Genomic DNA, 16,620 nt, shown 5'->3' on the forward strand with positions numbered 1-16,620 from the left:
GTTTGAATGGTGTTAATGAACTGATTCCATAAATGATTCATTTGATTCATATCTGTTTTGCGTTCTTGTAATATCCTACATGACATTGTATATCATCAGTTTTGTGGTTGAAAGTTTATGATTCAGTTAAATATTTTTCATAGTGTAAATCTTGTGTTAAAATCAGAAGTGAATCATGTGATCTTATAATATGATGAATGTCAACACCTTATGTTTGTAGCTTATTATGTAAAGTAGCTATATATGTTATATATGTAGCTATATGTGTGTGTGTGTGTGTGTGTGTGTGTGTTTAACGTCATTAAATTATGAGTAAGTTGTAGCTATTTTGAAAGTAGCCTCACAACTGATTATAAACTGATTATAAGTTGTTGTTTTTTTAAATATATTTTAAAGTTTTGATTGCCCCCTTAAATATTTTCATAGTTTGTTAGCAGCTTGTTTAGCTACAATCTAGTCTAGCTTTTAATTTACCTGAAACTATATTTAGCTTTTAGCTAGTTTGAATGTAGCTTCGTAACTTAGGGCTGCACAATTAATCAAATTTCTAATCGCGATTTAAAATTACGTAATCATTCAAAGCGGCAATTAATTGTTTAAAGTCCACTTATGTTATACTGCAAGCTTAAGATGTTTTTTTTCTTTCAACATTATCGTAATGTTCTTCTATTGTTTTAGATTTAGTATAATATTATAATAGCATTCATATTTTAACTTTTTTATAATTTAAAGCAGAAACCAGTCAGATGTATAGTTGACATTTAAGGCTTAATACAATATAAAGCACTAAGGGTTTTTTTTTTTCAGTTATTGTTTTCAGATTATTGCTATTGCTATTCTTTGTTAGCAGCATGTAATATAGCTACAAGGTTATGTAGTTTCAGTTCACTTAATGGTTTATGAAAAGTAATGTATATAAACTGATTATAAGTTATATTAAAAAAATATATTGTCCCCTTAAATGCCTTCACAGTTTAGCTACTTTTTGTGTTAGCAGCTTGTAGTACAAACAAAAATACTGTAGCTTTCATTTACTGTGAAATTAGCTTGTAGCCCGACATTTTCATTCATATCGAAGTCATTTAGCAAATGTTCTCATCCAGAACTACTTACAAAAGTCTTTAGATATGCATATTTATTAACTAAATACAGGCCTCTGATCACACACATTCACTCTTGCCAAGCTTAACGTTATCTCTTACATATATAACCTTTAATAAAAACAGTGATAACGGAGGTCAGTCAGAGTTGATCGCTTCTTTACATCATTCAGACTCTCTCTGTCTCTTCATTCTCAGGCCTTTTCCCTCCCAGCAGCGGCCGTGCGTACATCAGCGGTTACGACATATGTCAGGACATGGCTCTGATCCGCCGAAGCCTGGGTCTGTGTCCGCAGCACGACGTGCTCTTCGACAACCTGACCGTCCGAGAACACCTGCTCTTCTTCACACAGGTAGAAACAGACCGAGGACGTCTGTGTAGATACACAGCTCATCTACCTTATCCATTTTTCATTCATAACATGCTCTATGTGCTGTTTTTCTTGAAAACTTCAGCAACAGTTCCCATCCTCATTATCAGTGACATCATTATAAGTTCCGAAAAAAGAAAATAAATTCTGTTCCTTTTTCACAGATGAATAAAAAAAAAAAAACGTAATTGAAGAGTTAAATGCCTTAAATCCAAACCAACCAGCTATAAGTGTTATTTTGGTAACACTGAGAGACTATAATACAGTAGTTTTTTAATTAGTTTTTATTTTTAGATTGGATTTTTTCGTTTTAATTTTAGTTAAAGAAACATTCTATAAAATGTAGATTTGGTTATTTTAGTGTAGTTTTTTTGTCTATATGACTGTGTTTTATAAAAAACATTTTCAGTTTTCATTAGTTATTTAATACAGTGTTTTATATTTGATATTACGTTTTATTTTATATCATTTCAGTTAAAGTTTAAGTAACAGATGTTTTTATGGTTTTAGTTCGAGTTTAATAAACTTTTTAGTAAATTTGCTTGGTGGGTTTTGTTATTTTATTAGGTCTAGATGGTTTTAATAATTTTTTTTTCGGGTTTTAGTAATTTTAATGAATCAAGTCAATCTAAATAAGAAAAATTTCAAAAAAAATTTATATATAGATGTGAAATCTTTTTTAGTTGTTCTAGTTTTAGCCTACTTGTATCCTTTCCAGCTATGAGGCGAATCAAACTTTGATTTAAAGCAGAAAGCTATGTGAAAATTGGAAAACAAGACAAAGAAGACTGTGAACTTTACAGCTTTAATGAAGGAAAGAGCTATAAACCCATGAAGCATTGTGGATGTAATTCAAATAAAAAACAAAACAATGTAGAAATACGAAATTATTCATTTAGAGTTACTAGTATAGAAACTTTTTTATTTTATTTTGTTGCAAAATATGCATGATATATATTAAATATTATTATACAATTAATATACAAATATATAAGTAGTTTGACAGCGTTGGGAGATTTGTTTGCTGCGATTCTCTGATTGGTGGAGATTCCTCTGCAGAAAATGTAGTAATGTAGTTATTCACAAGGAATTTGATCAAGTTGAAATAATGTTGGACAACTAAAGCATATACAATCCATAAACAATGTCATAGATCATCACAGTATGTCTGTTTCTAAAGCTTTGCAAGTTATTGTTAAAAATCAGTAGCCTGTGGAGAAAACGAATGGCATGTTTACTTCTGAACCCAGCTCTTGCACGGTATTCAGCATTCAGATGGATCTTCACAGATCTTGTCTCTTCTCTTCAGCTGAAGGGTTATTCTCGCAAAAAGATCCCTGACGAGGTGGACCGCATCCTTCGGATCCTGAATTTGGAGGACAAGCGTCATGCGCGATCCAAAACCCTCTCTGGCGGGATGAAGAGGAAGCTTTCCATCGGCATTGCTTTAATCGGAGACTCAAAGGTCATGCAACACTTTGCATTTCACGCTACATTTTACGTTTAGCAGATGTTTTTCCAATTGTGTTTTGTTTATCCATCTCCATGTTGGACCAGTTTGGATTTTACATCGTTACCGTATTTTTCGGACTATAAGTCGCACCTGAGTATAAGTTGCATCAGTCCAAAAATACGTCATGACGAGGAAAAAAACATATATAAGTCGCACTGGACTATAAGTCACATTTATTTAGAACCAAGAACCAAGAGAAAACATTATCGTCTCCAGCCGCCAGATGGCGCTCTATGTTTTCATTGTAGACTACTGAGCAGCATAGAGCGCCCTCTGGTGGCTGGAGACGGTAATGTTTTCTCTTAGTTCATTTTTTTCTTGCTTCATGTCAAGTTAATTTTGATAAATAAGTCGCACCTGACTATAAGTCGCAGGACCAGCCAAACTATGAAAAAAGTGCGACTTATAGTCCGGAAAATACGGTACATAAGTTTCCCATTAGCCACTATAATGCTAACACAGTCCATGTGTTTACTCTTATTTGGTTTATTCTCCTGTAGGTGGTGATGCTGGACGAGCCCACCTCAGGAATGGACCCCTCAGCCCGCCGGGCCACCTGGGACCTGCTGCAGGGCGAGAAGCGCGGTCGCACCATCCTGCTCACCACACACTTCATGGACGAGGCCGACCTGCTGGGAGATCGCATCGCCATCATGGCCAGCGGAGAGCTCCAGTGCTGCGGCTCGCCGCTCTTCCTCAAGAACAAATACGGTGAGACCGCCGCAAGATCATGACGGGAGCAGAAAGAGGTTCACACGGGACGTTTGTGCAGATGATTATATAAGGGGTGGGAGATGAGATTCGAACTTTTTGTCTGTATAATATCTATTATTTTAATATGCAGAACCAATCATAGCAGTTGGCATTTACTTCCATTTACTTGAATGCACCTCTCCTGTAAAAACAGACTGTTCTGCAGAAAGGGTCAAAAACAGGACACGAAATAACCTATTACTGCTACATTTTGATGTAGAAATCTCGTTTACTCTATAAGTGGACCTGAGGGAACATTATAAAATAATAATAATAAAAAAGGCAGTTCATGACCCCTTTAAAAGAGGTGTTTTGCTACTATAAGAGCTTTGCTTATAGGTAGAAGTCTCCAAAAAAGAACAAGTATCTGATTTAATCTTGTATTTCTACAGGTGCTGGTTACCACATGGTTATAGTGAAGGATGCGTTTTGTAACGTGTCCGAGATCAGCCGTGTAGTGCACATGTATGTGCCTGATGCCACTCTCGAGAGCAACGCAGGCGCTGAACTGTCCTACATACTGCCCAAAGAGAGCACCAGCCGGTAAGACAACACTGACTTCAAATGCACTGAAACCATACGCCTTGTGCAATGCATTTCAAACAGTGGGAAGAAACATTGTCCACTTTAACTAATTATGTTGCATGTTTAATACATCCAGTTTTTGATAAGTGCATGTAGCATCAACAGTGCTGCATACTACAACAACCTCTGATTTGAAGAGATTACATGTTAGACTCGGTTAACAGGAATGCAAACATCAATGTCTCATTCTCAAACATCAATGTCTCATTCTCATCTTAAATCAATAACTTTAATTGCACAAACTCTTACAAGAGACAATGACTAATGAAAAAGGGTTTGATGTATCCAGAAAGATGAGGCTAATGAGAATTGTGTCTGGTTCTTGTGAGCTGCTGTAGCAACAGACAGACTCAATGTACCCAATGATCTGTTTTTTAGTGAAGGTCTCGAAACAACCGTCCGCTCTGTTCATCAGACATGTGTTTCTCGTCCCTGACTCACTAAACCACCGTCAGTGAGAGACTAACGGCCTAAAAGCACTTCTACAAAGCAATAGTGCATCTGAAAAGGGGATTTATATCATTTTTATTTTTATTTGTCCTTGTGTTCCTTAAATTATCCAAAATGTTTTAATGGAACCAGGGTCATGTTGTTCACTAAAACTAAAATCTTAAAAAATGACTTGAAATAAAATAAACAGAGACTGAAATAAAATGTTGAATATACATGTATTTAATATTTAAAAAGTATATATATATATATATATATAAATAAAAAAAGCTAAACCTAAACTTACCAGTGAAACATTTCTCATTATTTTATCTCATTTACAACCAAATACAAAAATTACCAAAACTATAAACTGAAACTTTATATATATTAACACATAAAATTGCTAAAACATTAACATAAAGTTACTAAAGTAACATTGCATTTAACTAAAAAAGCATTTTTATAAATTTAATCAAGCTCCAAAAATGGGCAAAAGTACCATAAATGTATTATAAAAGTAGTCCATAATTGTTCATATTTTGCAAACTATTTTACAGAGCAATCAAAGGGTATTTGTAGACTTCTGATCTAGCTTATTAATAATATATTGACTACTTTTGAGATGCTTCATGCAAGTTTTCAGTGACATTAGCATAATAGGTTTGCATTCTTTTAACTAATATAAATTAGCATTAAGATGAACATGTATGTGGATGAATTTGGCAGAAGTGATTTGCTTGATTGATATTCATGTGTGTTGAGGTTTGAGCTGCTGTTTGCTGAGCTGGAGATGAATCGAGACGAGTTGGGCATCGCCAGCTATGGGGCGTCCGTCACCACGATGGAGGAGGTTTTTCTCAGGTACTTCACCACTAATAATGAACAATCTCTAAACATACCTCTTCCCACAGATTTGTCATTTGGCATACTCTTATACTATACTATTATAGTATTTACTATTTTTATTGAATTTTGTAATTTTTAATTTTCACAAAAAATTTTGTGTATTCATTAAATATTTAGTCATTTTCTTGTGCTGGTCACGTTGATCATTTTTAAAGCTATATTTCTATATAGCTTACAATTTTTTTATTCATTTTAAAGCTATATTTCTATATAGCTTACAATTTTTTTTATTCATCTTAAACTTAAGCTAGCTGCCAAGGCATCTCTAATTCTTGTTTCTTTTTTTTTAGTTTTTCATCAAGTCTTTATTTTATTTCACTCTTATTCAGTGTTTTTGTCTTACTCTCTCTTAAAATCTCACAATCGCTCCATTCATTACAGGAGTGTCATAAACGAAAGAAAATGCATAAATGCATTAATATAAGCATAATTCAGTCACCTAGCACAGATGATGGCTTTTCTCGTTTACATATCAATACCAATAAACTACATGAGCGTGTCTGATGAAATGTAAAAACAAGCTTGAAATTGAAGTGAAAAGTGTATTGCTGGAAGAAGTTAAACTATTTCAACAGCTATTGTGTAAACCGTATGCTCCCTGAGAAAGATTTGAACACTGACCACATGCATCCAGTCCAAAATCATGCCCTGGACTTGAAATGTTCTTTCAGTCTTCTGCGACTTAAAAAAGATCTTCTGAATTAGAAATACGAACTCATTCATTCAAAAGGACTGGTTTGCATGACTTCTCAACCCTACAGAGAACTGAGAAGTGTGATTTTTAGGACTCAATTACAGCCCTGTGCTCTGAAAACATACGCTGCAGACCTGTGTCATTCACAAGAGCGCTCTTAACCACTGCTCCTTTTTAGTTTTGCAGAGCTCAAGTGCAGTCCTAGATCTTCTGTCCCACTTTAAACAGCCATTAGCTGTAAGTCTTGGTACAGACTGACAGATTCAATGCTAGTTCTCCTTCATCTTCATTTTTGTGAACCCTTCTACATTTTACATAACCGCTTTTGTGTAGGCACATACAATGGCCGCCCAGCCTTGTCCCAGTAAGGGCCACTCTCTTTTCATGCAGATCCTCATTTATTAAGCGTTGGTGTCTTTGTGCTCGCTCTCTCAGGGTCGGGAAGCTGGTGGACTCCAGTCTGGATATTCAGGCCATCCAGCTCCCGGCTCTTCAGTATCAGCATGAGCGGCGGTCACATGACTGGACCATGGACGACTCCAGCAGCATCATGACGGACACGACGGATTTCACTGACAGCGGCACCATGATCTCAGAGGACGGCTCTAACATCAAATTCAACACTGGGGTCAGTCCACAGAAAACCAGTATGGCTAACAAACAGCTACTTATTTGGGGGGAAATCATCTTACAATATTGATTCAGAAATAATGTTTGGTAAGATAAGTTTATTAACAAATCATAATATATATATGACTGAGAGTCTCACCAAGGTTGCATTTATTTGATCAGAAATACATTAAAAAACAGTATTATTTGTGAAATATTATTACAATTTATAATAACTGTTTACTCTTTGAATATATTCTAAAAATAAGTTATTCCTGTGATGCACAGCTGAATTTTCAGCATCAGTTTTTTCATCAGATTTGCTGCTCAAAGAAACATTTCATATTTTTATCAATGCTGAAAACAGTCATGCTGCTTCATATTTTGTGGAAACTGTAATACATTCATTTTTTCAGGATTCTTTGAATAGAAAGTTAAAAAGAACAGCATTTATTAGAAATCTTTAAAATCTTTTATATTTATTTAGATATGTTATTTATCGGTATCGTTCACTACTGTCTTCCTGTGTTTGTGTTCAGGCCAGGCTCTATATGCAGCAGTTCTACGCTATGTTCCTGAAGAGGGCGCTCTACAGCTGGCGTAACTGGAAAGTGATGGTGGCTCAGTTTCTGGTGCCGCTGGTTTTCACAGTGTTGGCTCTTGTAGTGGCCCGCACCCTCCCTGGAAGCCAAATCACGCCCCTGCTCCGTCTGGCGCTGAAACACTATGGCCCTACTCATGTCCCCGTGGCTGTAGATGTCAATGCTGGGCCGCTGGCTACAGCTCTGGCTGAGATCTATGCTGCACAGCTGCCTTCCCAGAATGCCATTGCTGCCACTAATATAACAGGTAATAAAAAAACGAATGAAGAAATAAACCGTAGCTGCCTCAAACACATCCTAACCTGTGGTTTGTCTGATCAGATTTTTCAGAGTATGTGCTATATAATGCTGAGATGGAGGGCGGAGCCTTCAATGAGCACTGCGTGGTGGGCGCGACTTTCAGGAGCCGATCCAGGAAGAACACCGAGGTCATCGGCTACTTCAACAACCAGGGCTATCACACCCCCGCTACAGCGCTCATGCTGGTTGACAACGCTCTCTACAAACTACTAGCTGGACCCGATGCCTCAATCCAGACGGGAAATTACCCCATGCCCCGCAACATGTCCGAGACGGCCCAGAGCCAGCTTTCTGAGTATGTAACCTCTCCGAGAGCATTTAGTGCTGTCTGACAAGTAATGATATCAGTTTCATCTTTTCCCAAATTCTAACTTTCCATTTTAATGCATAAAAAAAAAAATCATGGTAAAAATATATTTTTATTTTATAAAAAAAAATCTGCCAGTTGACAGTATTTTCTGATTTATTGAGTGATAATTACAGATCTCAAATTCCCTTTAATGTGTCAACGAATCTAAACAATATATTTTTAATTAAACCTTTATTTATTTATTTTAGAAATTGTTATAACTAGATTCTGTTTATTTGCGATTAAATAAAATTCTTTATAAAAAATGGCGGTAATAAAATTAATGCAATAAAAAAAAAAAAAAAAAAAAAACGCAACTGAAAAATCTGTTTAATTATTATTTAAAAATGTCATCAAATTCCCATTTTACAAACTGTTTTATTTTTAGGAATAAGAGCGCTGTACAATAAAATAATGTTTTAATATAGTGTTTTTATTATTATGAAGGACATTCTGTACAGTAGTAATACATTTGTCATAATTTCTTCAAGTTAAAACGAACGAACTTAACAGAACGAAATAAGTCTTTTGCTGTTTAATATTCATAGACACTAGTCCATATCATGTCTTTATTTTGTGCTGTCTGTGTTTCTGTCAGCGTTTATGAAAAATCGCATCGTGAAAAATCAGCCTGAGGAATCAGAACAAACCCAGAACCAACCCTAAGTGAAGTTAACTTGGGACACCTAGTCACTGAGTCGGTATTTCATCTTCGTTTTTGTCTCTACAGAGGCCAGACAGGTTTCGCCATCGCTATAAACCTCATGTACGGCATGGCATCATTAGCCAGCACCTTCGCCCTGCTCCTCGTCTCGGAGCGATCGGTGAAGTCCAAACATGTGCAGCAGGTCAGCGGGGTCTACCTCTCCAACTTCTGGTTCTCCGCCCTGCTGTGGGACCTCATCAACTTCCTGCTGCCCTGCCTGCTCATGCTGGTCAGTATGAACTCACCGTCTGGGTTCTGTCAGTGGTTCTTAATCTGGAGGCCCATCAGAGTTACAAGGGTGCCAAAAATAATACAAAGAATGCTTTGAAATAAGATAAAAACGTATAGTGATTTAAATGAATTGTATATATGAGGATGCTTTGTTATTTCTAGGTGGTCTTCCAAGTGTTTTCAGTGGAAGCATTTGTAGCTGAGAACCACCTGGTGGACGTTCTGCTTTTGCTGCTTCTGTATGGCTGGGCGGTGATTCCCTTCATGTACCTGCTCAGCTTCCTGTTTTCCACGGCTGCCACGGCCTACACGCGCCTCACCATCTTCAACATCCTCAGCGGCACGGCCACCTTCCTCGCGGTCACCATCATGACCGTACCTGGTGAGACGCACACGTCCGCACTTGCATTTCAGTTGTTGCTAGAATGTGTGTTCACACACCTTGCGTTCTCTTCCCTCAGAGCTAAAGCTAGAAGACATGTCTCACCTTCTGGATAAGATCTTCCTGGTCTTCCCGAATTACTGCTTGGGCATGTCCTTCAGCCAGTTCTACCAGAACTATGAGATCATCACCTTCTGCACCTCCAGCAAGCTGGCCGAGTTCATTTGCAAGTCCTACAGTGAGTGTCTGATAATCAGCCTGAAAAACCACCTGAGCTGAAAATCATGAGCTCACCTCAACGCAGGTTTAAATCAGTGGAGTTTGGAGCAATTTCTGTGTTGACCTCACGTTTTCTTGTGTTAAACACACTCTACCAAATATAGACAACTTCATTTTACTGAAAAATAACAAATGAAATAATGAAAAAAAAAAAAAAAAAAAAGGTCAACTCCCTGTTAATAAGCGAGTCATTGCGATTGATCCAAAGCATTTAAATGGTTAAATCAGTGGTTGATTTAGAGATGAAAAAAAAATCTTTAAAAAAGAAAAGCTTCTGTGATCTTCTTGTATACTATCTGTTTGTTTTCTTTTTATATATTATAAAATTAACAAAAGCGAAAAGGCCTCTAACACTAGCATGCTCTATTCTTTTTATAGTTTTTCTTAGTATACAATGAATAAAAGTCCTAGCTACGTGTACTGTGTTTAAGCTAACTGAGACTTGTTATAGCACTTGCATATCATTGCTCTTTTGTGGATTTAGATTGCTTCCATTGTCCTCATTTGTTAGTCGCTTTGAATAAAAGCATCTGCTAAATATTGCCATAAATGAAATCTCGATCAACAGCACTGATGTTATTGTGACTGACATCACTTGAAAGCAGCTAGCAGTGCATGTGGCTCTTGGTAATCATTCTCATAGTCATTTTGGCTGGTCATCTGCAGACATCACGTATCAGGTAAACTACTTTTCCATGGATGAGCCCGGAGTGGGCCGCTTCCTGGTGGCCATGTCCCTACAAGGTGTTGTCTTCATCGCCCTGGTTTTCCTCGTCGAGCTCCGGTGCGTCCACACTCTACTCAACCTCTGCAGGAGACGCAAGAAGGTGGGGACCAATGTAATCATGGGATATAGTGCTCTTATTTGATTGGTTTGAATGCGGACGATCACAGCTGTGTGTGTGTGTGTTTTTGTCAGGTTTTGCTGTTGGCAGAAGAAGCTCTCCAGCCTGAGGACAGAGATGTCGCGGAGGAGAGGAAGAGAGTGATGGATTGCCAGCCGGTGGTTGAGTCAATGGTGGACAGCCCGCTTATCCTGCAGGAGCTCTGCAAGGTACGCCGTTCACAAACCACTGTGTGTTCATGTGTTATACCTCAAGGTTTCAAGTTCTACCTATAGTTCTCCAAAAGATTATCAGATCATCTTCAGAACATGCTGTGAGAATGCAGTGCTTTACTGTATTGTCAAGCCAGTTCCACTGTATCTCATTCCCACAATGACCCGAGTGTACGTACAAAACCGGTCCGGTGGCGCCACCTGTTGGCCAAAGTGCATAAAACATGCAGAAAATCTGTTAAAATCGCTAAATCTCGTCTGAATATTTTTTCCCAGAGTCATGCTTCTTGATTAACTAGGATTAATTATTTTTTATGGCTCATTTTATGGATTTCTGCAATTTTTTTTAGATCGTTCTACAACAACATTTGTCCAGTCTTATTCAAGATTAAGTCATAATCAAAGGAATCCTCACAAAAGTCACTAAATGGGATTTTTGGTTTACAGCTATATTCTCCAGAAATAAACAGATTGCTGGCAATAATGTTAACAGGATGTGTTGTAGTCTGTAAATCCATCCAGAGCATATGGATTGCTGGACAAAGGTTTTACATATCAGTACAAAACTATTATAATTGCCACAATGCACTGAAATGCCATGGAAATTAGGTCAGAGCGTCCCATTCAGTCCCGGCCTGAAGGGTTGTGGGGCCCTAGGTGAGAAAATTGAGCCCACTGGTGTAAAAACAGTGATAAGAGAGCACATAAAATACAATTTCAATATTTAAGTGTATACATTTTTATTACCTGTAACAAACTCAACATGTAATACATGTGTAAAAATATTTAATCAGATTTAAATTTGGAAAGAGGAGGAGACCTTTTTTTTAGCATGAATTAGTGGGATGGATAATTAATTGATTATTTAATGAAACATGCTGAATGTGGCCTAATTTTCTCTCACATATCACACAAGTATGTCTGTGATCATGGGCATCATCACATTTATTAAATCAAGTATTAATACTACACTAATAAATAATGCATTATGTTTAGCGAAACATACCTTTACTTTGAGCCTGCTTTTCTTCATCTGCTTTTCTCTTGTTTCTTTTTTCGGCTCCGGAAAGATATCGTTTGGATGGCATTTAATTTCAAATTAAACTAGCATCAATGTGCATTGCATAAATTAGAAATACGTCAATCAAAAATAGCAACCAGACTTATGACGTTATATAACTTTAGACTTATTTAAGACACTTTCTCGAGTATATATCGAAAAGGAATTTACAGAGATATGTGGCTAAGTGGAATATGTGGAATCTGTACTAGGAATACGTTACGACATTCTAGTTCACCCAATAGCCAATAGCGGGAGGCGTTATACTAAATAGAGTGTGGTGCTGCTGTGTATGTTTCTAATCTTTTTTCCACTTTTATTTAGACATTTTATTATTATTATTATTATTATTATCGTTTTCAGCTAACGTCATGTATGAATTATTCAGAGATATTCTTTTAATAAAATATGTTTTGTATTTTGCTCACCGTCATTGTGAATTGTATCGTGTTTAATGGGGTATGTGCATTACACAAGTGTTGGCACTGGTCCCCTTCATATAAAAGTCTGAAGTTCTGTGACCAAACAAATATTTTCCCTTACAAAATAGTTATAGCTGACTACTACTTTTTTTTTCTTTTCTTGAAGTCTGTGCTTGTGTTTCACTAGGTTTATTCAGGCGGGCAGTCGCTGCTAGCGGTGGACCGTTTGTCTTTGGCCGTTGGGAAGGGCGAGTGCTTTGGTTTGCTGGGGTTTAATGGAGCTGGGAAGACTACGACATTCAAAATGCTGACAGGAGATGAAAGCATAACTTCAGGAGATGCCTTTATTGACGGCTACAGCATCCTCCGGGATGTGAAAAAGGTTCGGTATTTTGTTTTCTCATGTTGCCATTTCATGTAAAACAGTTCCTTAACTGTACATTTTTAGAGATGAGTTATTTAAATGTCCTAGTAGGTACAAGTAAATGGTTTAACACCGTATTAAATATGACTTGGCTTCAGGTGCAGCAGAGAATTGGCTACTGTCCCCAGTTTGACGCGGTGCTAGATCACATGACGGGGCGGGAGACCCTGAGCATGTATGCCAGACTGAGGGGCATCCCAGAGAAATACGTCACAGCCTGTGTAGAAAACGTCCTGCGTTCCCTGCTGCTCGAACCTCACGCTGACAAACTCGTTCGCAGCTACAGGTATCAACATGACTCCTGAGAGAAAGTGGATCAATTGATGGATGGATGTGAAGATGAGATGAGATTTGTGGATTGATATATTTGATCCAATGATGTTATATATGATTCATGGATGGTTAGATATGATTTGTGGATTTTAGATATGATTCATGGATGGTTAGATATGATATGTGGCTAGTAAGATATGATGGATGGATGATGTATAGATAAATATGATGAATTGATAGCTAGTAATGATACATGGATTGTTAGGTTGCTGGTTAGATTTGATATATAGATTGTGTTAAATATGAATATGATGATTAGATTTGCATGTATGGAATATTAGATGCGATGGATTGATTTTTGGATAAATGCATGAGTGTATATGATGGACTAGTTTATTGAAGCGTAGGGAAATGCTCTGAATGTCAGAAGTTAGGTCATTGGTTTGTTATACGCTGTTAGCGTGTATTATAAGTTGTTTATTGACTCCTACACAGTGGCGGTAATAAGAGGAAGTTGAGTGCAGGCATGGCTCTGATCGGTGGGCCGCCCGTGATCTTCCTGGACGAGCCGTCCACTGGCATGGACCCTGTGGCCAGACGTCTGCTGTGGGACGCAATTACACGCACCAGAGAGTCTGGTAAAGCCATCATCATAACCTCCCACAGGTGAGCCACACGTCACCGGACTAGTGCAGATATGGACTGGAAGTGAGACGAAACCAACCGTTTCTCGTTCTCTCTCCGCAGTATGGAGGAGTGTGAGGCGCTGTGCACCCGGCTGGCTGTCATGGTGAACGGTCAGTTCAAATGTCTGGGCAGCCCACAGCACCTGAAGAGCAAGTTTGGGAGCGGGTACACGCTGCTGGCGAAGGTCCGCGTGGAGACGGAGTTAGAGGAGATGGACCTTCAGCTCTTCAAAGACTTCATTGAAAGCACCTTCCCAGGTATCTACATGACACGCTTTGTATTTCCGCCGGACAGTGTGACGGCTTTTATAACTTTCACCTGATGCCTCTCGCAGGAAGTTTACTGAAGGATGAACACCATGGAATGGTCCACTATCACCTGACTGACAAAACTCTCACCTGGGCACAGGTACGTCTCAGACACACGCAGTGCAAACATTGTGATGTTTCAAATAGCATACAACTATTTCTGCAGTATGTACACTGCAAACAGTACGCAAATGCTCTATGTATATAATATCCCCAGACTGACCAAATTGTGACCTTTCCATAATGCAAGGCACGGGACTTGATATTACTTTTCCAGCGTGACAAATAAACAAGAAATGATCTTAGATGCATTTAAAATGATTTTTATTCCATTTAATAGTATTGTTGTATTCAGTTTTAGTTATGTTTTGGATATTTTTTGCACACAATTAAATAATAAATGCACCATAAATGATTAAAATAATAGTTAAAAGGACACCATTCAGCTGTAATGTATAGTTTCCTGACTATATTGGATTAATTACATAATATAGTTATTGTTTAATATTAAATTGTTTAATATTATTTAAATTATTTAAATAATCAATTTCCATTTCCTTATTTTTTGCAACATAACCACAGTGCACAACATAACCAATATTTACACATACTCTTTTTCTTGAGATTTTTAAAAAATCTAAAAATCCAACAAATAAAAATCAGTTTATTATCAATTACCGTATTTTCCGGACTATAAGTCACACTTTATTTTCATAGTTTGGCTGGTCCTGCGACTTAGTCAGGTGCGACTTATTTATAAAAATTAATTTGACATGAACCAAGAGAAATGAACCAAGAGAAATTAACCAAGAGAAAACATTACCATCTCCAGCCGCCAGAGGGCGCTCTATGCTGCTCACTGCTCCTGTAGTCTACACTGAAGACATAGAGCGCCCTCTGGCGGCTGTAGAGGGTAATGTAATGTTTTCTCTTGGTTCTTGGTTCTAAATAAAGGCGACTTATAGTCCGGTGCAACTTATATATGTTTTTTTCCTCGTCATGACGTATTTTTGGACTGATGCGACTTATACTCAGGTGCAACTTATAGTCCGAAAAAATACGGTAATTCACATTATTTATTCATTATCTCATAAAATGCAAACAGTTCACAGTTTTGGTTTCACTTTCACTGTTGAACAAGCTAAAGAAGCATTTTAAATACATTTGAATGGATTTTGAATGCCTCTGAGGTTGTTTCTGGTTCTGCTGTCACATGTGAAATGGAATTTCAAGTTGAATTGTAGAAAAATGCACAGTTCGGCAAATGTCTTAAACGCATTTCTGTGTCTTTATGTCCCAGGTTTTTGGTGTTCTAGAAACAGCCAAAGAGAAGTACACCATCGAGGACTACTGCGTCAGTCAGATCTCTCTGGAGCAGGTGTTCCTCGGCTTCGCCCAGTTCCAGCACTGCGCCGAGGCCTGCAGGAAATGACACGCTCAAGCACTAAAGGGGCGGAGCTCCTCGATCTGACCTTTACCCGATGAGTCGGAGGTACAGCCTGGGACCACTGGACATTACTCAGGTGTCTCTCTTCACACACACATCTCTGACAGGATCATACGTACGTAACACACACTTCCAGACAGAGACCGGATCACTAACCCGAGCTCTCCGCCAGTAGAGTGTTTATTTCAAGTCTGTATGTGCGTTTCAACGGGACGTTCGTCACACCATCAGAAACAGTCTTTGATTTTTAATTGGTGGGTCTGCGCACCAAAAAGAAAAGACATTTGTTTATCATCTGATGGGATCTCTCATGTGTGCACTTGTGTACGATTGCTGTGTTATTTATGAAAGTCTTTTTTTGTTTGTTTCTCCTCACCCGTTTTCTACTGCGGTCTCAATACTGAAGGTACATGCGCTTCCTCCCTCTCCTGATAGCATATGCAAAATAAGGCCAGAAATATATGAAAATACGATGTCCAAAAACATGATATAAAAGCTGCTTCTTTGGGATTTGCAATGTTGTAGAATAGAACATTTACAAGAAAAGTTGCTGAACATGAATGTATAAATTTGATAGAATACCTTTAAGGAATTTATACAATAGATTTATTAGCATTTATCTAGGCATCTATACTCAGCTATTTGATCGAAATCAAATTTATCTTTAAAAAAAAAAAAAAAAATGAAATCGTTCCAAGTAATATAGCTATTTGTGTATGTCAGAATAAAAGCCACTTTTAATTTTTTTTCGCTGCTAGATTTTTCAATGAGACCACAGATGTTTTAATGTTCGTCCCATCACATTTCCAGTTATCATTCTTACCGGTGTGACATTTCTTCTCCAGATTGTGACAATGGAGGATTTTTTGCGCTTTGTGTAATTTCACTAGAGGACGGACAGTGCACTTTTTTCCTTTTTTTACATCTAGATCAAACTGAATTTGTCGTTAGATACACTAAATGTCCACTTGTGTGATTCTGTCACCGAGCAGAAACCACAAGCTTTTTGTTTTTTTTCGTTATGTTATGTTATCTTGCACTACTGATGTGGACCAATTCACGCAACTTCACAGAATCCATGAAAGAGCTCACATGAAGAATTACAAGTCTGGAGGGTTTAACGTAAGATT

General features: G+C 37.6%; 1 pseudogene; it reads left to right on the forward strand.

Annotated features, from left to right (window-relative positions):
* The window catches only part of LOC113067481 (ATP-binding cassette sub-family A member 3-like), a 42,247-nt pseudogene extending 26,627 nt beyond the window's left edge, over positions 1–15,620 (forward strand).
* The last annotated feature ends 1,000 nt before the right edge of the window (positions 15,621–16,620 follow it).

The sequence above is a fragment of the Carassius auratus genome, linkage group LG28B (assembly GCF_003368295.1).
Source record: "Carassius auratus strain Wakin linkage group LG28B, ASM336829v1, whole genome shotgun sequence".
NCBI lineage: Eukaryota > Metazoa > Chordata > Actinopteri > Cypriniformes > Cyprinidae > Carassius > Carassius auratus.